Consider the following 23,764-nt stretch of genomic DNA (forward strand, 5'->3'; position numbering starts at 1 on the left):
AAATCCTCGGGGATAATTATATTATGAATGAAGATCGCACCAGAGCCAATTCAAACATTGTTGCAATGTTCTTGGTAGTGGCCATGCATTTTGAGAATGACAGGAATGTGGTAATGAAACTTTATAAAAAGGTCTTCAAGAAGGAATTGCTTGGAGAATTGGACCGTGTGGTGGTTAATATTGATGAGGAGCTCACTGTCTGAAGCCTCATGACTATGATATTCTCATCCAGATGAACAACCAAGTGCCTAGATACCCAATTCTATCAATTGAGGATCCGATAGCCTTTGAAGCCTACAACCCAATCAGATGAAGGAATCTCTTCTTCCTCATGTGGCTTTTGCAGGTTAGGAAACTGACATGCAATAGGTGGTTGGCTAACTATCTAGAAGTCGATAATATTAAAGTGGTTCCAGATGATGTGGAAATACCCCCGTCCCCTGTTTCCTCCCCCGCTAATTTGCCAGTCAACTCTAGAGAAAAGGCTCCACAGGAGCGGGTAAGGAGATATCAGGCTAGTTAGACGGGTCCATTATGGTTTCATGCTTCCTGCCTCTTTATGACTCTTAAGTGTTTATTGTTTATTTTTTGACCTAGATCAAACAAATATTTCTTTAGACATTGGGTTGTGTAGTTAGATTTTACTCTATCTTTACTATGGTTTCTATCCCTTAAGTTGGTTCATCCCTGCGCAGCTCAGACTTAGATTTTTTAAAGTGTTTATGGATTAAGTAAATTATTCTTATCCTCTTTACTTTCTGGTAGTATTTATTTATCATGTCATTCCAAGCTTTTAATCAGTTGTTATCTTATTATCTATCTGTAAGGATATGTGTGTGTGTGTGTGTGTGTGTGTGTGTGTGTGTGTACATATACATATATATGGGTATATAAAAGTAAATATATATATTTATCTAGATGTACAGAGATATCTGCTTGGTTTCATTTAAGAAGTGTTTGGCCTTTGCTTTCTTTTGGATGATAATGGATAGTTCAGTAAGGAGGTTTTCTTTGACTTTATTTGTAGGCTTTTATGTTGATTATGCGAGCTTCTCTTTATAATCCAGTTCAAGGGTTCACCTCCTCCCTCCTCTCTTGTGTAGGATGCTTGTTTATGTTTTAAAGGCACAAGCCATCTTGATTTCTCTTAGTAGTAAGCAGGAGAGATACGATCTAACTTTGGAAAGATTCAGTCTTATTGTCCTTTTTGAATGGTTCTCTATCTCCAAGTGTGGTGCTATGATATTGCTATACTATGATTTGGCTTCATAAACTCTTAACATTACTTATAGTCTCCGAGGATGTTTTAGATTAATAATGAAGGCTTGGCACCACCAGTTGTGAAGGTTTTTTTTGGGCTAACATCTCTTGGAGTGATTGATGTAGGAAAGGTTTGAAGGTTTTATGCAGATTTGGTCACGATTAGCCTAGTAGGGCCTTCCCCTTGAGGGTTCTAGAGCTTTATTATTCATTCAGGGAGTCTCTTGACATTGTTCTCCCATTTAAGATTTGTAGTGTTTTTCTTGACACTGATCTTGGTCGTAAGATCTTTTGCAGATTAGGGGAACATTTTATAACCTGCTTCAGAGAGACTAGATCCAGGCAATAAAGGGTGATGCAGACATCATTTCTAAAAATGATCAGTTTTTTCAGAACTTCAAAATTTTAGATTGATATCTCTATGTCATAAAGCTCAGTGTTGATGGGATTTCCCCAAGGACTATTGTATCTTGTTCTCATTCTTGTTATGTGTATCATTAGATTTTGATTCTCTAAGGGATCTGGGTGAGACTGGAGGTTTTATTCCTCCATTCTTTCCTACCGATGCCCACACTGAATGGAGTTTGTAATCATTTTTATTTATTTTATTAATAAAAATTTTCAGGCTTTGGCCTTTTACCGATCAAAATAAATAAATTTATTAATTATCTTTATTTTGGAGGAAGATAAATATGATAAATTAATAAAAATGATTTATTAATATTGGAGTTGAGGAAAAATCAACTCTACAGCTCCCAAAGATCACCTGCATGCAAACCTGTCACAGAAAGAGAGAAGCATAAAAGCTATGGAGGCCAGAATTCAGAGATGCATAAAAGAGGAGTCATATTGATTATGCAATATGAATGCAATTCAATAATTATAGTTGTTATGGAAATACAAAGAAAGAATCCTTATAAGAGGATACTCGAAACCCTAAAGGAGAAAAACCCTAAAGAATTATAAGATTCCTAGGTTTAGCTTAAGCATAGAATATAATAGACTAATAATTAAATAAATAATTATTAGCTAATAAAAGATAACTCTAACACCCCCCTTAAGATGAACTTAGGGAGTCTTAAACTTAGGGAGTAGCTAAAAAATAACTAAGGACTAAAAAAGCATGTCAAAAATGCAGGAAAGCAACAATGTGTCTCGACAACTAGGCTTGATGAGGTACCTAAGTACAATAAAATCTTTGTAAAGTGGAGAAAAAAGAGAAAACCCTGTGGGAACAAAAATCCTCTCCAATAAGAGATGAAAACTCAAGTGAAGGACTAAGAAGCCTCCAAACAAGAGTGTTCCAGAAGATAGGAACAAAAAGAAGAGAATGAAGAACACCAGTGAAGCATGAAATAGCTGCAAACACTATCAAAGAGTAACTGCTGATCTGAAGAACCTCCACTGAAATAGAACATGACCAGGTAGAGAAGACTCCAATCTACATGAGTGCCCTCAAATGACACTACTCAAATCAGATGGCAAACAAAGGCAAACAACTGAACTCAAAGATACAGATGACATGAAACACCAAAGCCTAAAGAGCTAATCAATCAAACCAAGGAAGCATTAGAACAATACGAGAAACCTCTCCATAATGCTGAAAAAGGGAGAGGGACAAGTACACTAAAAAGAATGGCCAACAAGAACTCCATGATGAAGAACTAGAAACATCGAAGGTGTAGAGAAAGTACATAGTGTCATAGAAGGAACACTCACTTGACTTACATCATGAGGATAATGTCGTGTAAGGAACAGTCATGTGACAAAGGTAGATGACAAACAAAGGTAAACATCAACCCCCATGGCACTTTATAAGTAGTTCATGTACAATAAGACACAAGATGTGCAAGATCCCAAGTATACAATACATGATGACACTTTATCTTAGTGTGTTTGCATAAATAAAATGCTACAATGATCAAAAGAGACAGAAGACTGGAAATAGAAAGAACAGCCAAAGATGAGACATCCTACTCAAAGAAAGAGATCCCAGGACTTGAAGCATCCAAGATATTCACTAGTGTTGAAAAGAAAAAATCTGAATAAAATATACCTAAAGCAGAATCTCAAAAAAAAACTCATATGAATGGAAAGAACACAAAACAATATTTCCAACGATATAAAGTTTCCAGAAAATGGAGTTCTAATGCTCAAGTAATGTCTCCTGGAGTGTAAAAAGAATCTTTTGGCTTTGATAGAGAAAAACGCCATCAAAAAAGAAAAAATCAAAAGTTGAAACCTCTAGATTTGGATAGAGCTCGGAAAGAACTTTCCAACGATATAAGGTTTTTGAAAAAGCACCTCCGTATGATCAAGTTACGACCAAAAGAAAAAAAACCCTCTTTTAGGTCATAAAGAGGGTAAAAAATAATAATAATAATAATTTTTTTTTTGGTGAAAGTTTTCTAACGCATTTGCAGGTGCAGCCGTATGGATTTGTGTGCCTCAAAAAATGTGCCAATAAAAATTCATGTCTCAGATGCCCTTGTCACCAAAATAGGTCAAATTATATATCAAAATTCGTGGAATCGGCCTCCTGAATCCAACCATGAGGTCCTTTTGGCACCAAAATGTACCGAAAAATTTGTTACCCCTACAAATGGAACATGCACATTTGGAGCTCTGATATCATATTGGAGTTGAGGAAAAATCAACTCTACAGCTCCCAAAGATCACCTGCATGCAAACCTGTCACAGAAAGAGAGAAGCATAAAAGCTATGGAGGCCAAAATTTAGAGATGCAGAAAAGAGGAGTCATATTGATTATGCAATAAGAATTCAATTCAATAATTATAATTATTATGAAAATACAAAGAGAGAATTCTTATAAGAGGATACTCAAAATCCTAAAGGAGAAAAACCCTAAAGAATTATAAGATTCCTACGTTTAGCTTAAGCGTAGAGTATAATAGACTAATAATTAAATAAATAATTATTAGCTAATAAAAGATAACTTTAACAATTAATTTATTTCTCATGTTTATGAATTAGTTGATTAAATAAAATGAATTTATTTAATTAATGGACAAAGGAGACAAATAAATAAATTATTAAATTTATTTATTTAGGACTTAGAAGAATTGTTAGTAAAAGGGAGTTTGATTAATTAATTAAACCTAAGAGGCACTATGCGTATGATATGTTAAAAAGAAAAGGAGACACGAGTATTGACCATTTTTTAGTGTCTAAAATATTTTTGCTATCAGTGGTATAAAACAGTCTTATTGCCACTTGGTCTTAATTACTAAGGATGGAGAAATAATTAGATGGAAAGGCAGCATGTGTATCTTGCATCTTGACAAGTTTTTTCATGATGTGAGATGTCTTTTCACTTGTGTGGGAAGTGGTGAAGAAAATTTTTAAAATTGTCTTTTTGGTAGTTGTTCCTTATTTGGTGGGGTTAGCAATACAGACTGTGGGTATTCTATATGTCACTTTTAGATATTTTACCAGGTCACTGTGTTTTTCTCTAACATCATGGTTGGTCCATTAAAGGGTTCAGAGTTGAAAATTTGCAAAGCACTCCAAAAAAATGAAGAAGTGTGGGACCTTTTTTCCATATCTAGGATGACACCATTTTTCTTTGCCTTGAAAAGCTATAATAGAGCACTCTAGTTGAGATTCTGCAACTGCTAGCAAAATAGGCAAGTTTCAATTCATAGCATCTCCTCTATCGTCTTGCCAGAGTTAATTATAGAGGTGAAATTTTTGAGGAATGAGAGGAAGAAGGTTGAGAAAAGAAGCTTCAGAGACTACAAGAATTATCTAAAGAAAATTTTCAAGAAAGGCGAAAGGTCGGTGGTGGTGTAGAATGGGTATGATTGCTTGGTCCTCTCTAAACCCTATGCAATTGTTAGTTATTTTGTTATTAAATAATTTACTTTAGAAGGTTGTTATACTACTATGCACGACTACCATTTCCCTATCCTCAATCACATAAGGCATGGAGATAGAATTAATTTTCCATATTACCTGTTTACTTCATTGTCTACTAGCATTTTGAGGGGTGCTACTTTGTCGTTCCACTAAGGGCTAGTTTACACCCTTTACAAGTATGTGTTTGATCATTGCCCTCATCAAAGTCATTTGCTAACCCTCCCTAGGAATTCTAAGCAAGGAAATGAGGCCCAGTGCTCAATTGTGAGAATTGAGCTCATTGAAACTAACCATTTGCCTTTGAATGAGAATACCCTTGTTGGCAATACTAAAGGGAAAAAACCCTCTATTGAGTCAGAATCTAAAGCCCTAGAAGTTTCCATGCTCAAGAATAGACCTAGACTTGTATGATTCTGAGGTGGAAGAAGAATACCTGCATGAAAAAGGGGAAGCATGAGGGAAGCTTTAGGGAAAGAAGGTTGGCTTGCCTTCTTACCACAGACAAGAAAGAGAAAATTGAAATCAAAGAGGTCTCCCCTGGACCGACCAAGGTTTTTACCCCTAATGATGATGATGGCTCCTCTAATGAGGGTTCGAAGGATGAGGAATTTCAGGTGGAAGGGGGGGAACAAAGGGAGGACAATAAAGAGGATTCAAAGGTCTTGAGCGATTCTCAAGAGTACAAGGCTGATTTGGAACAAAAATGCCTACCTTAAACTGCTTTTGAGGAAGAGGAAATGGTTCCCTATTCTCAAGACTCTCCTACTAATAAGGAAAATTTGAATGCCAAAAAGCAGTAGAAATAGATAATTGACCTTCAGGTTAAGATCATGAACGTTGAAGCGAAGGTGGAGGAATAAAGGCAAGGATATTAGCTAATGGGGGAAGCCCTAAATTCTCTATGTCTTATCACTGATGGGATCATGTGGAAAGTGACCATGGGGTTCATCTCAAGATAGAGCATGATGAAGAAAAAAGAAAGGAAGCTAAAGTGGGATGACAACCTAGAAGTGGAGGACAATAAAGAGGACATGTTGTGCCCTTAAATCTGACAAGTGTAGATGCAACATCTTGTGTAGAACTAGAACCTCATTACGGATGACTAGGATGTTGTTGGGTTGGTGCCTTTTGTTAGGTCCAACTAGGAAAGCTAATGTACTGAGAGGGGAGGGGTGAATCAGTACTTCAAAAAATTTCTTCAAAAACAATCTTACTGATAAACATAAACTGTGTAAAGTTGATCTCATAATATAATGCTAAAACATAATCATAGAAATAACATCCATACACATTTCACTGCATAACTCAAATATTTTGGTTACGCAGAAACTCTTTGTTAGAGAGAAAAACTGTGGTGGGGATGACACCCACAACTTCACTACTGCAATAATAAAGGTTGCTCGATTAGAGCTACATGTTTAGCTATTTCTAATAGCTTACCCTATTAGGAGTATCAAGATCTTTAGATCCACCTTGCTAAAGGATTTTACAAACACTTTTACAAAATGTTGTACCCGGTTAAAGGCTTTACAATTTATAGACTTTGTTAGAGTCTTTTACCCTTTTAAAGGTTTCTATTACAACTCAAATAATTCAATCAAAAGTCTTTACAAAATATCTGCAACTTTACATCTGAAATGTTATAGCAGATTCTATGTGCTCAATATGAAATTACCTTACTCATAGCATACCTCGGTAATTGATAATTCAATTCGATGACCTCTTCTGTATACTCTATCCCTTAAGTTGTTTCCAGAAAAACTTTCTCGGTGACCTCTGAATATCTCTGTCACTCATCATATCATATCTTCTCTCATGATTCTCATTTTCAATCATCAATCTTCCCTCTCTCTTTAGATACTCAAACTGCTCCGTATATATAGATCTCTGAGATGATGATCTTGTTCATACATCGATCATACAAACATGATTTATCGAATGAATAAACATAGAAATTATTTCATTGGATAAACTTCTTCAATCATACAAAATCTTTGAATGCAATTTCCTATGTAATAACGGTTCCCTATTCTCGAATCTTGTAACACATTTCTACATATTTGTCCAAGTTCATCGAATCTGGTAACATGTTTCTACTCAGTTTAGATTGACTCGGTATACCTTCTTTGCTGCTTGGTAGGCATAAGAACTTTACTCAGTAGGCAGCTCGATATTTCTCATCTCGGTCACTAGCCTTTCTTTTGTAACCGACAGCCTTAGTACTTACCAACTGAATATTTCGGTAGTATTAACCGACTAGAGTATATAGGATGACTTTGGACATAAAACTAATGACAACTTAGTAAATAGTAACACCTTTTTTGGACTATTTCAATTTTGAATACTGATAGTGATAGTTTTTGTTCTAGCTTCTATATGTGATTTTCTACTCAATTACTATGGATATATGTTTAAATAGGTCTGCGTGCCTTATGCTGGGTGTTTATATTTGGATTAAGTTCTCTAATACTATTATGGACTCTTTATAGTTATATGCTAGTAGTTGTAATATTAATAGAAGGAGGATAGATAGGGTTATCATGTTTATCTATGAGAGTATGCTATTTTTTATTATGTTTGAGAGTTGCTTATGTGCTTTGTGGGTGCTTAGTTGTTTGATGCATATGTTTGTTTGGTTGCTCTCTAGTTTTTCTATTTTTTTGAGGGTTCAAGGCCCCTTCCCTGTTAAAGTAATAAAAAACAATATAGAAAGAGTATCATTTGTTTGTTATTTTCTTTTATTTTTTGTGCATTATGGTTAGGCATGAGACAAAGGGAGATAACATATGAGAGGCCCAACAGAGCTCTTATTGTCACCAATGTATCTATAAATACTCCTATTGTCCTTTTTATCATAATTACAGGTTACAAGTTTGATAAAAATGAGTTGGATTCACCTTCTAAAAAATGATAAGAATATTGAGAAGAGAGTTTCTATCCTTAGGTCTTTTATTATCTCTCAAAATTACATTTTTGAAGACTGTTGCAATTTCATTTGCATCTAATGATATTCTATACAAGAAGGTAATTCAAACATGTTTTAATTTAATTACATAGAACAACATTGTTTCCTCTATGTTGCATATAGTCATATGTATTATAGTATATCTTGTAGGTGGAGGTTCCTAAAGAAAGAGGTCAATTTCATTTGATTTCAGTTTGTCTTATATATTATCATTAAGGTTATAGGCTCGCAAAGCAATTTGGACAAGGACATGATTTATTGGTTGAATTATTAAATCATAATATTTAATCAAGTCTTTATTTATGTATAGTTGCAGAAAAGATCACCTTCGTAGATAAAACTCCAACTTTTAATTAAGTCTTGTTATATGAATGATTATGAAAATATTGAGAAAGTTGGAGAGAAATTATAATTCTGTAGATTTAATTGCTAATAATCTTGGTTTTGTAGATATAACATATGATAATGTTCATTTTGTAATTGTAATTAATAATGATCACTTTAATCTTCAATCAACATCTAGACAATAAGGAATACAACTTTTTGCATAATAAATTTATGCTAAAATATCGATTCAATATAATATTAATGCTCTTATTACAAAATTTCATTGATTCTTTCAAAAAAAATGTTTTAATTGGAAAACCATTATGCTTATACTGATGCTAAAAAAACATTTAACGGTTTTCAATTCTCAATTCCATGATATTTCTAAAATTTAATTACTTTAAAGAAATTAAGATTATGTCAAAAGTATTTTTCTAAATTTATAAATATCAATATATTATCAATTTTTTTTTTTAATAAAAATGCATTTATATTAAAAATAATAATTACAATGCGGTGTGACACTTTGAAAGGATACAATAGTTTGTCTACAACTGCAATAAAACCTTACAAAGCTGAACAAACCCCTTAAGGGGAAAAATACAACTTCCAGTTTACAATAAGAGAGTTGTCATCTTCTCCAAGAGAATCACACACAAGGACTTCTGTGATGATCTTCGCAGCTTTAAGTAAGGAATGATTGTGATCTTTAGCAGCTGCATCCAACTGGGACTAAACTTGATACATTTGTGTCTTGAGCTCGACATTGAATTTGATTTTCTCTTTCAAGGCTTGAGCTAAAGAGGATTGTTGTAAAATAATACAAGAAAGTAAACCATGCATAATTAATTTTTTAGGAGGGAATGCATTATAGATAACAACTTTGCATCTTAGCATTCAAATATATAACAAAATAGATTGATGATGAGATTCTGATATAACATTCTAAGAGCAATGCAGTCCTAACACTATTGACTTCCAATTTAATTTTTTGTTAAATAAATTAGGAACAATTGAAATAACGGTTTGCCATATTAGTTGAGCATGTTTACATGTCCAAAAATCATGTTTAATGGTTTCCATCTTGTGGCAAAATAGACATATTGTAGATTGTGTAGGCTAGAGAAAGGAAAGGCGCGCTCCAACAACCACTTTAAAATGAATGATTTTCCATGCAAGAAATTGTGATTTAGCTTCAGCTTTAGATTTCAAATAGTAAGGCTTAACCTACAACATTTGGACTCAGACCAATTCACTTTCCATTTCAAATTGAGTCTGGATTGAATTTTGATGGGAGGAATAAGTTTAAGAAAGATCAACTTAAGAGAGAACTTTTTTATACTATAGCCTAGTAGTCATCACCAATCTTTGAAAAAGTTCCATGAATTGGGAGTTGATAACTTTAGTTGAAGAGATAGAGGAACAATTTCCTAGACTCTATAAATGTCATTGATGAAAGCATTGGACAACTTAAAAATCATTTTTAAGTTGCAAGTCATTTTTCTAGCTTGAAGAGGAGAACTCCCAAATGTCCCTAAATTTTGCAATACCTTTTTTGAACAAAACCTTACCATGAAGCTAATAGTTAAGAGCAAGAGGCTTCTCTTGCAAGAAAAATCAATGGATTCCACCAAATAGATGATGAAAAACTCATCCCATGGGTAAGGTCTTGACCATTCCACTCAAGCAACATAGACACTTGCTGCCATGCTTTCCAAATACTTCCAAATTGCCTAGAAGCTTGAGGTTTAAAGTATTTTGCCATAAGGATCTTATCTTTCCATCCCACTTCTTTCCAATCATTTTGGGCTTTAGCAGTAGCAATTCTATGTCGAAAAAGTGACTTCCATGGAGCTTCTCCATCAAGAATTCTAATAATCCACTTAGTTATAAGACAAACTCCTTGAGTAAAGGGGTCAATCACTCCTAAACCCCCTCTATTTTTTGGTTGGATACAATAGAGCCATGAGGCAATTGGATGGTTTTTTTTCTTGTTCCATTTCCCCCACAAGAACGCTCAAATTAGTTGTGTCAATTGAGCATAATTGCTTTTTGAAGGAAGCCAACATGAAGAAATATATACATGGCTAGCAATAAGGATTTTATTAACAATTTGAATGTTTCTGGCCATAGAAAGGAATTTATTTGACCATACATCAAGCCTTCTTTTTAATTTTTGTAAGAACCATTCCCACATGTCAGATAATGAAACTCCTATCCCAAAAGGGATGCCAAGGTACCTTGAAATTACACCATGGTTGTTATATTTCTATTGAGATGGTATCTAAGGTGGTGGTTGATCAGCTGAAGTCATCCAAAATTTAGTTTTGCTAAGAGAGATTTGAGATCCTGAAGCTGAACAATACAAGTCCAAGATTTCAAGTGTCTTATTGAGATACTCTTGTGAATTTTTAATGAATAAAAGGCTATCATCAGGAAAATGGGAATTCAAAGCAACCTCACCACCATGTAGAGAAATTCCATGGATAAGTTTTTTCTACTTTGCTTGATGTAGAAGGTAACCAAGAGCATCAACAGTAAGCACATACAAAAAGAGAGCTAAGGGGAAGTCTTGTCTTATCGATTTTTTAAGGGGAAAAGTTGGAGTGATTGAAGTATTGATAGATAAGCAATCATTAGCATTAGCGAAAAGGAGTTTTATGTGAGAAAGGACCTTGGGACCAAAGCCTAGTCATGAAAGAATTTTCAGAATGAACTGCCACCTAATTCTATGATAGGCTTTGTCAAAATCCAATTTGATGAGGAGGCAATTTTGATTAGTTTGTTGAGCCCATTCCATAGATTCCCAAGATAACACCAAGTTGTCAAGAATGAATCTCTTGCACAGTGGATTTAATTCTTTTGGCAATAGCTCTAGCTATAATCTTGTAGGAAGTATTGAGAAGAGTAATTGGTCTCCAACCTGAAATGTTGTTCCCATATTTTCCTTTTGGAATTAGTTTAATCAGCCCTTGATTGATTAAGGAACGTAGGGAGCCTTGTGCTAAGGATTATTTATACACCTCATATAAATCCCCCCTAATCAAAGGCCACATTTCTTTGTAAAATTATGCAGGTAGACCATCCATTCACAGACTTTTTGAATCAGCCATATCCTTCAGAGTAGCATAAAATTCTTCAAGAGAGAGCAAGGGGTCTAAAAAGATTTGTTGTTCATGATTAATTTTAGTAGGAATAAAGTTACCAACCATATCCTCAATAATATCTTGAAGTTGATCACCTTGAACAGGGTCAACAAATAGCTACTGATAATGATGGAAAAGAATAGATTTGATGTCCTCCAAATTGTCATGAATCTTCCCTTCTTGGTCATATATTGACAAAATTCTTTCTTTCGCATGTTTGTGCTTAAGATAACTAAAGAATAACTTTGTTCCTTTATCTTCTTCTCTCATCAAATGAAGCCTAGCCCATAGTTGAGCACCACAACCTTGATACAACTCAAATCTTCTTAGTTTTATTTCAGCATCAACAACAACATGTTGAAGAGAGATGTTAGTTGGATATGAATTTAAGAGCACTCTTCTTTTTTCTAATTGGTATTTTAAATTTTTCTCCATTCTAGATCTTTATTTGGTCATTCTTTTCCCATAACCTTGCAAGAAAGTAGTGTAATGGATAATAGCATCGTTCCACCATTGAATCCTATAATAACCCACCATATTTAACCCAACAATTTTGACCATTTTTTTTTTTTTTGTTTAATTTAATCACTTGTGTTTAATTCAATCGCATACTCTGGGCATCCATCCATTTGGATTAGGCATTCATCCATCCAGGATGAGCATCTAACCATATGGGTTTGGCATCTGTCCATACAGGATTTATGTATCCAATACGGGATAGGCATCTACCCATACGGGGTAGGCATCTATCCAATCGGGGTAGGAGGTGCTCTGGCAAGAGACTTAGACTCATCGGGACCATTCGGGTCCTGAGCCACTCACTAAGTACTACACTCTTTTAATAGGAGTGTAGTGAGGTCACTGTCCTTAGGAGTAATTAAACAACATAATACGAGCTTGAATTCTACCTCGGAATTTGGCTTAAAGCCTTGAGAAGTCAAGCGAATCCATACGGGATTCCTTCTAAGTATGCATTGAATTAATTTTTCCTTTTCATTATACTTATCTTTGAAATTAGGATTCCACTCAATCCTTCTTCTTACCAAGCCTAGACCTCACCCACGAACACCTGAGTACTAGGGACAACTCCGTCCCAAGACTACCTACATACCTGTTTCGGCACAGGATCAAGGCGTAAAGTATGTAGTTCTATTTTCTACTCTATGGTTTGATGTAACAGATTTGTGGGTACGCAACCCTTTCTAGGGTCAATGTCCCAGATAGTTTCTCTGCAGTTGTTACCCATGGTGGCAGCACTTAAACAAAGGCTCAAGATGGCCTATTGTTTGTGGCCTAAAATAACTGCATCCTAATACCTATCATAAGCGCCACCCTTGACCCAATGGTCAATCGCCAATATCTCTTCAAGATTAAATCAATTTCACAAAAGCATTTCATTCAATCAACCCTATTAGGGGTTTACTATGATTTAACTCAGCGGATGTAAAATCATTTAAGGATTATCTTATTAGATTATCGATCTAAGGGGGATTACTCGCCCCTTGGATTTTAACTTCCAAATGTCCCTTATTACTCCCCGATGATTTATAGGGATGATGCCACATACGTCGTTGATGCAGCTTTATTAGGTGTTAAGTGCAGTAGTTCAACATGATGACATTACCCGTAAGCATGACCCAGAGGCACTGTATATACCGAACACTGCTAGGTTTTTGTTTCCATCTTCCTTTATTTAGTTTTCTAACTAAGAAGCTAAAAAAAACATCATGCTAGGAAAAAATTATGAATTGGACGTGTATAATTGGACATTGCAAGCTTAATTAATTGAAACAACTACTTGATGAGCTACGTGGAATAAAAACCATAATTAAATTATTTAGTATTCAAAACTTGAAATAGAACTTGCATAAGAATGACAATTATGAAACTTGCATATTAATAATTAAATGTGTGACTTGCATGAAGATGAAGAAATGTAACTTTGTCATCAATAAATGCAAATAAAGTATAATTAATTCTCATGAAGCAAGGATAGCATAAGTTACATGCAAGGTTGAGAAATGTGTTGATTCCTACCATGAGAAAAATCACTTATAGAGCCACTGGTCCCAAAAATAGCAATTCGTTTAGACATTTGGTTTGAATCATATTAATATGAATTAATTGCTAAATGCCAACTAAGTGCCCGAATGGACCTTAAATAGATTGAATAATTCTAATTATAAAATTTGATATAATATAATTTACAATTATAAAATTTACTAAAGATAAATTAATTGTAAATTTACTAGACATAATTTAATTATAAATTTACTACACAATGATCTCAATTATTCATAAATTTTTCTAAATTTACTAACTTAAAATTTATACTAAGGAAAGTAATAGCAATTCCTAAATTGCAATTTATTATATATATATATATATACATATATATAAAAGAGATAATTAAATAAACAAATTACTTTTTTTTCATAAAAAAAATTAAAAAAATAACAATAGAAGTGAATGCTTAATGGGAATGGGGAGTGGGGACCCACGGGTCCCGTCACCCCTACGGTCTTGCAGGTGCAGGCCCGCAGAGGTGAGGGGACATCGTGGGCCCCTCCACTGCCCCTGCAGTGGCCGTAGGGGCAATGGAGGAGCCCATGATGTCCCCTCACCTCTGCGGGCCTGCACCTGCAGGACCGCAGGGGTGACGGGACCCGTGGGGACAGTGGTCGCAGGGGCAGTGGAGAGGCCCATGATGTCCCCTCACCTCTACGGGCCTGCACCTGCAGGACCGCAGGGGTGACGGGACCCATGGGGACAGTGGCCGTAGGGGCAGTGGAGGGCCCACGATGTCCCCTCACCTCTGCGGGCCTGCACCTACAGGACTGCAGGGGTGACGGGACCCGTGGGTCCCCACTCCCCATTCCCATTAAGCATTCCCCCTCCGATGGTTACCTTAGCCGCCTTCCTTGCATGAAGCCCAATACTCATTCGGAATGAATTCTAAAAATCATGTTTTATATTAAAATCACTTTGAACATTTACTATATTCATTATTATTGAATTAAATTTAATACATATATATGTATATATATGGTCTACATTTCCAGATTTTAACAGTATATAAAGAAATAGTATTTTATGAAAATAAGAACAAGAATTTCACAAGAATGAAATGAAATAGAGAGATTTGCTCCAGAAATAAAATAGATAATTAAGTTATCATAGAGGTAGGTAATTGTTTTAAATTGACTTCGCAGGAAATGAAAATAGAGAGATTTGCTTCAGCAAATAAAACAAATAATTAGAAATTGATTTCACAGGAAATAAAAATAGAGAGAGATTTGCTTCAGCAATAAACAGATAATTAGAAATTGATTTCACAAGAAATACAAACAGAGAGAGATTTGCTTCAGCAAATAAACAGATAATTAGATTATCACGGAGATGGGTAATTACTTTGAATTGATTTCGCACAATCAGGAATTTAATATTCACAGAGAGATTTATACCTTAATTTTAACTAATATTCACAGAGAGAAATATATAACCAGATATATATAAAATAAAAATATTAATGTAAACAAATGAGAATAAGGATTTATTCACAGGGATGAATAACACAGAGGATTATTCACAGAGAAAAATGAATACATGAGATTTATATCTTATTATCAGGCATTTTCTGTTCGTAGGGAAGTAAGATTTTAATGTAAGAAGAGAATTACATTTTAAATTCCTAATCCATTAATGAATTGAGAGAAGAAAAGAAAGATCTAATATTTCTTCTCAAAAAAGGAATTAAACAAATAATAAAGCTATCTTTTTCAATATTATCCCTAAAGAAGGATTTACCACTAAATTTTTATAAAGGAAGATAATACCATTTTCTCATATGTGAATGTGAAATAACAAGAAGAGAACCTGGCTTATCGAAGTTTGATGTTGAATCCTCTCCAACCTTCTAGCTATCCTACTTAGATCCTTCCTTGCCACTTGAGAGAAATCTTTCAAACAATAACTTAACAATCCTACAATGAAATGAGACTACCAAAGAAGATCCTACTACTAAAAACTTGGGAAATTTTCTTCAAAACATAATCAACTCCCTTCTTTGAAACTTGCATACAATTTTATAAGAAAAATCCCTCAATTCCACTATCTAGAGAATTTAATTAAAAAAGAGATTATTTTCCAATATTGGACTCATGCAAATTGATTAAAAACTTAGTGGGGGAGTTACATGCAAGGCATAGAAGATTCCTCTAGAAGCTTCTAATTCCTCGTACAACATGTGCCATAATTGAGAGTGAAAAATAAATAAAAATAATGCCTTTTTGAATTATATTCTCCAAGTGTGTGTGTGTGTGTTCATTTTTATTCTTTTATAACATTTATTCAATCATTTTAAATAGCTTAACCAAAAATTTAATAGAATTGTATTTAAATCAAAAAGTGATAAAGGAGGGTTGTGACAAATCCAACCATCATTTTGAAGAGGTCTAGTGGCATCATTCCAAATGGAGATTAGATAGGCAAGGCACTCAGGATGATTGAGGTGAGAAGTGTTCAGATTGAAAGGAAGGCTAGTAGAATGGGTTTTTTAAAATGTACCTAACTTTAATAATTAGGCTTAGATAATTAAATAAATAAAATATTTATTTAATTAGACATGACAATTTTAGGTGTCTACATTTTGCCCCTCTTTGAGACAATGCGGCTTGTCGCGTTGTTTCAAAGAAGATAAGATGAACTGATACAGAGTTGCCCCAGTATGGGAATGATATGCCCCCTCGAGAGATTGGATGAAAATGTCTGAAAAGATTGCAGACAATCTCTTGATAAGAAAGACGGGATAGAATGGACTGACTGGATAAAGTGACAAAGTCACGAGATGAGGAAGATTGACTCGGGAAATGAAGGCTAAGGCTAGGGTAGGCTATAAGATAGATCACGGGCAAAAGACATCCTCATTGTCATCTACACCATCATGAGATCAAAGTGCAGAGCGAGAAAAGAGCAGGAGCAGTCAACAGCGATGGCTTTGGTTCACAGATTCGACCGCATTCGCCAATTTCAGAGGCCAGCAGAGGCAGGAGAGTCGGTAAGTACCACCAAACCTCCTCGTACTTTGACGCATTTAATTTTGTCATTAATGCATGCTAGTTAGAGCAATAAATGCGCTTAGGAATAGGGTACAGAAAAGTCTAATATCGTGCAACCACGTCTGCGTCAGTGCTAGGCGCGTCTGTGTCTGACAGGCGCGTCTGTGTTGGTGCCAGGCACGTCTGTGTCTGGAACCGCGTCTATGTCAAATGTGGGCGCGTTTATGTCATGCAGAGGCGTTTGTGTTTCAAAGTCGCGTTTATGAAAAATATAGGCACGTTTATGTCATACAGGCACGTCTGTGTTGTTCAGGCGCGCTTGTGAAGTCTATAGGCACGTTTGTGAGTTAAAAGCGCGTTTATGTCTGAAAATGCAAGGTTGTGTCTTCTAGGTCAAATCGGCAGTTCTGTGATGAACATACGCTGTCGATTGGATAAGCTGCTGAGAGGATACACTCAAGCAGGTTCTCTAGGAAGACTAGGATAGATCAAGGCACTTTGTGATGAATAGTGGGCACCAAGATAGAGTACTTTGTGATGAACAGGGAGTACCCAAAGTATGAGCAACACTTTGTGATGAACAGGGAGTGCAAATGTGAGTAACACTTTGTGATGAACAGTGAGTGTCACACACATAGTACTTTGTGATGAACAGGGAGTACTACTAGGATAGAAGCAACACTTTGTGATGAACAGTGAGTGTCACTAGGATAGATAACCATATGCATTTAGATAAAAAAGTAGCATTTTGTGATGAACAGTGAATGCCACTATAACTGACATGATTGATTTGCTTGACTGCAGGAGTACTTGCCTATGTTGGAGTCACGGGAGAGATTCCCGTCGACTCAGAGATTGCGACTTGAGCTGACAGCTGAGGAGCGAGTTGTCATCGAGGAGATGGGCTTGAGACATGTGCTATATGTGCCTGAGTTTCGGGCAAACATGGGACTATTGACTGCACTTGCTGAGAGATGGCATTCTGAGACATGCACTTTCCATTTTCCGATGGGTGAGATGACAGTCACCCTTGAGGATGTCTATAGGATTCTGCATATACCGATTGATGGAGATTTGATTCCATATGATCGTGACGGAGACAGGGAGGCATTGAGACGGGTGTTTCAGGATCCTGGCCTAGAGATAAGGGCTGGTCATGTGGCATGGGACACCATGACAGCCACAGGGTTAGCATTGCCAGCTGTGATCGGAGGAGCTATCAGTGGGTTCTTGTGTCTGGCTAGGGTGACACGAGGATTGGTAGTGGGCTGGGGTGAAGCACTGGAGACATTGGTGACACAGCACACCAGATATGCTTGGGGACCATGTGTGTTGGCCCACTTATATTATGAGCTTCACCAGTTTGTATACCATGGGTCAGTTGGATTGGGCTATGGGGTGACACTACTGCAGGTTTGGGCTTACGAGCATCTGCCGATTACCCGACCGATACACTTCAGGGGTAGAGGTCATGGATGCAGCTTTGTTCATTTATATGACATGATCACCTCGCAGCCGCGGATTGGCAAGTTAGAGCATTGGCGGCGAGTGATAGATGACATTGATGTAGTCATCTGGAGACCGTATCTAGGATGCGAGGAGTGGGAGGATGACGCAGTGGAGCTGCCCTACACCTTCCAGAGAAGGTACCTGATTGGGCGGATGCCCTATATACTAGAGAGGCAGCTGGTGGACAGGGTTGGCCGACAGTTTGGCTGGATTCAGAGGATGCCTCGGGGATCAGGCATGTATGCCCACACAGTCAGAGATCAGGCACAGTTTGGGCCGCTACTGTCGTATGATCAGGTAGTGACTCAGTTGGTGGAGATTATACCTCTTCCTTGGGACATGTGGCCTGAGATTGAGGATGCCGGGATGGATGCAGAGTATACAGCGTATTGGGTAGAGCATCCATTCCCACGATTGACAGATCCAGGGGAGCTATTTAATGGAGATGGAGGTGGGGATGATGATGATGATGGTGGAGGTGATGGGGGTAGAGGTCGATGGAGGTGGAGGGGAGTAGTGGGAGAGAGGTGAGTTGCACCTCGGAGGGAGGGTGGGGAGGAGAGGCAGGCTCAGGTGGTGAGGGGTCGCGGCGGATTGCCCCTACAGGTACCAGCAGCATAGGGTACCAGGCAGGTACAGAGACAGGGACAGGTACAGGGACAGGTACAAGGACAGGTGCCAGTACAGGCACGGGAGCAGGGACGGAGGCAGGGACAGGTACCCGTACAGGCACTAGTATGGGTACAGGCATAGGGACAGGCACCCGCAGAGGAGGAGCCACAAGAAGAGGCAGAGGGGGCTAACCCAGAGGAGGATGAGCTGATTGAGCTCAGGGAGATCTTCCAGGGCCAGGTAGATGAGATACAGGAGCTGGAGAGGGAGAGGGATCGGCTCAGGATGAGGCTCAGAGATACTGAGTGGGAGAGAGATTAGGCTATCCAGTGCTATACAGAAGCTGAGACAACGCTGAGGGTCGGGAGACAGGCGGCGGAGGACACGGGGGCAGGCTGTGCATATGTCCTGCGGGCCGGAGAGGAGATAGGGTACTGGAGGGACCTCTACTACGGTGCAGTGCCAGCAGATCAGCGGGCGAGGAGCTTCCATAGACCATCGCGTACAGCGACAGCTACGGGAGGGAGTCAGAGGAGGCAGGCATCTAGCGGTGGGGTCATGGGTCCTCCACCACCACCAAATAGAGGGGGCAGGTGGGATGATCCTGGGGCGGTTCCTTCAGGGGCTCAGATTTCATCGAGTCCAGGCGGCTCTGAGGGAGGGAGTTCATCATAGCCTTAGAGGGCTCCCATTGTATCACTGTTGCACCATTCTTTTGTATTGTAGACACCTGCGGGTGATTGTAGCCATATGATTTTGACATCATTGTATCATAACACTTTATATATATATGAGATGATTCATCTTTGTGGCAACTATATGCATGTGTACCTATGTGATGAGATGTTCTTATGTGATGCTTATGATATGGATGCAAATATGTATGTAATGCAATATTTTTGTTCTTTTATGTTTTAAAATGTTATGCCAATGCAAATGTAAATGTATGTAATGCATATGAATATGATAATGCAAATGTAAATTGTGTTAACAGGTATTGTGTGCAGGATGTGATGCAGTTGTGATATCTATATGTATGTATGAAATGCTTATATGTGGTAATGTAGGTGCAGCTACATGAAATGCAAATGTTTTTGGTGTGTCATTATACTCAGTCATGTGATAGCAGGCTACACAGACTTGAGAAGGATGATGGAAGTCAATCAAGAAAGGGGGGATGAAAGATAGAAGATATGAAAGTGAAAGAGCTTCTTGTGTATTATCATCATTGAGTTTTATTATGGCAATTAGGTTATGACAATCGAGGCATATGTTCGACCCAGAAAGTCATTGTACCTATTTGCATGGAGATAAGACAGTCACAAACAAGGAATGCCCCAGTTTATACTAGACTCACAGTGTCTTCATATCCTTGGACAAGTCATAGCATTACTAAGAGACAATCCACAGACAGCAAATGCAAATAGGTGACGATACCCCATCCTCGCCTTTCTAGTCAAAGACATCCTGGAGATAGAATCTCTAGTCAAAGACATCCCGGAAAAGCTAAAAGACATGTCACCAAAAGATAAAATCAAGAGAAAACCAAGACTGGACACCAATATCCACTGTAGTCCTCAATTTTAGTGTCTCTTGTCACTTGTATAAGTCTTATTTGATTGTGGTCACAATGTTTACTTTCACGGAAAGGATAGATAGCACTGAACCATAATGTTGTCTGAGTCTGTTGAAAGATTCGATTTGTTGAAGCCCATTGTTGTTGCTGTGTCTCATCTAAAACTGACTGAATCCATGAAACTGATACTTTATTGTGAAGAAGACGGAACTTTATTGCGGAACTGTGATGCAAATGCTGCTTTATTACGAATTGTGCGCGGATAGACTGAAGAAAGCTGGAAGAAACTGTACTCCTCGAAACATGTGATGTTCTCAGTTCCACACCCATCACTACACATAGGATTTGCCTTAGCCACAGATAGGATCTGATTTATTATGGATGGAAAGGGAGGAAAATGAATGTTTATTATGAATGGCTAACCAATCTTGGGTAGATCAATAACAAGCCATGATGGGAATGGGTAAGTTTATTATGGATATGTAGGTTGTGAGTGTGTGCAAAGTGAAGTGATGAAAGAGAATCCTGAAGGAGGGAGGAGCAATGTCTCTACGCATGGCGCTGGTGACCCAGTTTTCACCATGGTACTTGCCCAGGGCGCCACCGAAGTGGTTTTCACCATTGGACGAAATTATTTCTTTTTACTTTTTTTGGTTTTTTCAATGTTTTTTGTGTCACAAGGCGCCTGTTTGCCAGGTTTTCACCAAGTAATGATTTTTTTTTTTTAATAATTTTTTTGTATTTTTGAATTAGGATATTCCGACGAGGTATGTGTAGAACCTACGAAGGTGCATGCTATTGATAGGATCCTCCAAAGGTTCACCTTCTGTAGTTGAGAGTTGATATGCCCCAGAGCCATATACTGCTGTGATGATGTAAGGACCAAGCCAATTTGGCTCGAACTTGCCCTTCTTCTCTCTGTCTTGCTGATTCTTGGGATTTTCTCTGAGAACCAAGTCACCTACCTCAAATGTGCGAGGCTTGACTTTGTGATTGTAGCAGCGACTCATTCGTTGTTGGTAAGCCTTAAGATGATTAAAAGCAGTTTGTCTCCGTTCATCCAGCAGTTCTAGTTCCTGTAAGCGAGAGACCCTGTAGTCTTCATCAATGATGATGTTTTGCAAAGAGACCCATAAAGAGGGTAACTCAACCTCAATAGGTAAGATGGCTTCAGAACCATAGACTAGTGAATAGGGTGTAGCTCCTGTAGGTGTACGGACGCTTGTGCGGTAGGCCCAAAGTGCAGGATTGAGTTGAATATGCCAATTACGACCAGCATCGTCGACTGTCTTCTTGAGGATTTTAAGGATTGTTTTATTAGACGCCTCAGCTTGGCCATTACCTTGGGGGTAATATGGTGTGGAGAAACGATGAGAAATATGGAAGCGATCACAGAGTTCAGGAACATCCTGATTTTTGAAGGGACGCCCGTTATCAGTAATAATGGAAACAGGAATACCATATCGGCATATGATATAGTTAAGGATGAATGTAGCAATCTATTTTCCAGTGACTTGTGTGAGAGGCACGGCTTCAATCCACTTTGTAAAATACTCTGTGGCAGTGATAATGAATTTATGACCATTGGAAGAAGGAGGGTGAATCTTGCCTATGAGATCGAGTCCCCACTGACAAAAGGGCCAAGGAGACGCAAGTGGTTGAAGTTCTTGTGCTAGCGCATTTATGAGGTCTCCATGAATTTGACATTGCTTACATTTCTTGACAAACTGATATGAGTCTTTTTCCATATTCGGCCAGTAATATCTAGTCCTAATGAGTTTCTTGGCCAAGGTAGGACCACTAGCATGTGGACCACATATCCCTTCATGCACTTCACGTAACGCAATCTGAGCTTCGTCACTTTCTAGACATCTAAGAAGAGTGCCATCTAGACCTCGCCGGTATAGGGTATCAGCTAAAATGACATATCGAGAGGATTGGCGAATGAAGGTGCGGCGTTGGTTATTTGATAGATTAGGAGGTAGGATATTGTTGCGAAGGTATGTGAAGATGGAACCATATAACTGCGATTCGGGACCGACAACACATATCATCTCAGTAGGAGTGATCTCATATGAAGGGACCAAAAGGTTATCCACCAAGAACTCATAGCGGGTCTCGTTTGGAGGTAAATCAATCAATGAAGCAATTGTAGCCATGGCATCTGCGATGCGATTCTACTCTTTTGGTATCTGCTCAAAGTCTATCCTTGTAAAGTGTTGTTTCAGATCATTCACCATTTGCTTGTAAGGCAGTAATTTTTCATCTTTTGTTTGGTAATCATCAGTTGCTTGACGGATGACAAGTTGGGAATCTCCAAAAACACGAAGTTCCTGGATCTTCCATTGAGCTGCAATTCGTAATCCTGTTGTTAATGCCTCATATTCCGCTATATTGTTAGTGCAAGGAAATGATAAGCGGTATGATTTGGGTATAGAATCCCCTTGAGGAGTTATAAAAAAGATGCCAGCTCCTGCCCCATGCTGTGTGTATGAGCCGTCAAAATATAGTTGCCATGGCCTTGTATGTGATATTGTTAAAATGGATTCATTTGGAAATTCTGAATTTAGAGGAACATCATCAATCATGGGGGCATCTGCTAATTGATCCGTGATGGCTTGTCCTTTTATTGCTTTTCTGTCCACATATTCGATGTCGAATTCACTAAGGATCATTACCCATTTGGCTAGTCGCCCAGTAAGTGTTGCTTTATTGAGAAGGTATTTCAACGGATCGATCCTTGCAACTAACTTAGTCTTATGAGTGAGCATGTAATGTCGTAATTTCTGTGAAGCAAAAACCACGGCGAGACATGCGTGCTCAATTGGTGTGTAGTTTAGCTCATATCCCACCAATGTGCGACTGATATAGTATACTGCTTTTTCCTTGCCCCCAGTAATTTGTTGTGCTAAGAGTGCCCCCAGTGCCGTTGGAGTAGCTGATATGTATAGTAGCAGTGGTTGATCTGGAACTGGTGGCATCAGAACTGGTGGATTTAGGAGATAGTCTTTGAGCGTCTGGAAATCCTATTGATAGTTGTCATCCCATTTGAATTTGATGTTTTTATGTAGCAGGTGCTGAAAAGGATTACACTTATTTGCCAGTTGTGCTATGAATCTTTGTATGGACTAGAGTCTGCCTTGCAAGGATCGAAGTTGACTGATATTTCTTGGTGGTTGCATTTCTAAGATAGCTTTGACTTCTGTTGGATCCGCTTCAATTCCTCTTTTGGATACAATGAATCCTAGGAGCTTCCCATAGGTTACTCCAAAGACACATTTCTTAGGGTTTAATCTTACTTTGTATTTTTCCAACCGATCAAAGGCAACTGAGAGTATGTCCAAATGTGTATTTTTGTCTATTGATTTGACCAAGAGGTCATCAACATAATCTTCCACAGTTACATGCATGAGATCATGAAAGATAGTAGTCA

Source organism: Cryptomeria japonica, chromosome 7 (assembly GCF_030272615.1).
Source record: "Cryptomeria japonica chromosome 7, Sugi_1.0, whole genome shotgun sequence".
Taxonomy (NCBI): Eukaryota; Viridiplantae; Streptophyta; class Pinopsida; order Cupressales; family Cupressaceae; genus Cryptomeria; species Cryptomeria japonica.